At 47.9% G+C, this 1350-nt stretch overlaps 1 non-coding gene across 1 annotated transcript; it reads left to right on the top strand.

Annotated features, from left to right (window-relative positions):
* The first annotated feature begins 1035 nt into the window (after window positions 1-1035).
* On the top strand, window positions 1036-1127 carry Trnay-gua (transfer RNA tyrosine (anticodon GUA)). The gene is given in 2 exon segments: window positions 1036-1072; window positions 1092-1127. It is a non-coding gene; the product is annotated as a tRNA-Tyr (tRNA).
* Window positions 1128-1350: the final 223 nt, after the last annotated feature.

Below are 1350 nucleotides of genomic sequence, written 5' to 3'. Positions count from 1 at the left end.
CTCGTGCGCGCTCTCGTTAGGGTTAGAGGGAGAGCCCTCAGTCGACCCCAAGTGAGCGGGAAACCAAATGAGAGAATGCGGAGAGATACTTTCAAGCTTTGGAGAATGCGAAGGGCCTGAGGGCATAAGTGCCCAAATGTTTACCGTCGGCAACATTCGATAGTTACCCCGAAATGTCGCGGCAGAAAGATGCCAAAGGACATCTATTGGTAACTTTACGCCGACCTCTGATTGCTGCAAAGCTGTCGGTGAAGTTTTGTAGTCTTCACGGCTTTGGATTTTTCCCAACAGATTGGGGTAATGTTCAACGCAGTGGCAAATCCAAACGCTGCTGCAGGCTTCCCCGCATAAATTTACAAGGTATTTAAACACAGCACCGGTACCATAAGGCAGGCTGACGGTAGAATAATCTAACCACGCCACGCGTGTCGAAAAGAGCCAGAATATGGTACCGGGTGTCAGTGCTGTTATCACGCACGCTTGTTTTTGTAGGTCTGTACATTCTTCGGGTTCTGTGAAAGTTGAACGGAACCGGCGAACCCAAAAAGTGGAAAACCTGTCGAGAAAAATGGTTGAAGCCTCTTCCTACAGAGTATTCTATGAGGTCTTGCAAAAAAAGAGTCGTATTGGCAGGTTCCACGATTTTAGAAAAGCCCCGAGTGATTATCGAACGCGACGAATTAAAATAACGAATAGAGCTAGGCTACCAATGGACGGTAAAACCACTGCAACGTCGGCTGCAGTGCGTGTTTCTTGTTTAGAGAATCTCGGCTCTCCGCTAAAGTGGCTCTACGTATTTGGCTACAGTATGAATACAGCGTAACAAATGCGCTTTTTTTTCTCCTTAAAATCTGGTCGGAATTTCTTAGCGTCCCCTAAAGTGCCAGCCTACGTTCAAGCCAATATGCGCAGGTAAAAGATTCGGTGACACCGGTGAACCAATTTCGCGCCGATCCTTAGCCACGTCTTCCTTCAGTTAACTGGGTCATATCACTGTCAGGAAGCGCTAGCTCTTTAAGGCGCGGTGTAACCGTTCCGTCGATAGCTCAGTTGGTAGAGCGGTGGACTGTAGAGGCACCTCCAAGACAGGCATCCATAGGTCGCTGGTTCAAATCCGGCTCGACGGATATATTTTTTTTTCTTTTCGATGCATATCAACTGAGTAGCAAGAAATGCTAACGTCGGCTGTCCTCCTGAGGAAGGGTGATCAATTTTTCGAGCCAAAACAGAAAAGGAATTATTCTCTTCGAGAACTGGTGGGGGGGCCGTTTTCATTTTCACTCCTTCGGGCGGACTGCATTTGCGGATAACATTATTCTCTGTTCGACTCACTACAACTACGACCGCCCC

The sequence above is a fragment of the Dermacentor silvarum genome, chromosome 8 (assembly GCF_013339745.2).
Source record: "Dermacentor silvarum isolate Dsil-2018 chromosome 8, BIME_Dsil_1.4, whole genome shotgun sequence".
NCBI classification, from domain to species: domain Eukaryota; kingdom Metazoa; phylum Arthropoda; class Arachnida; order Ixodida; family Ixodidae; genus Dermacentor; species Dermacentor silvarum.
The sequence above is the reverse complement of the archived record's forward strand: the minus strand, read 5'-3'. Positions and strand labels throughout refer to the sequence as shown.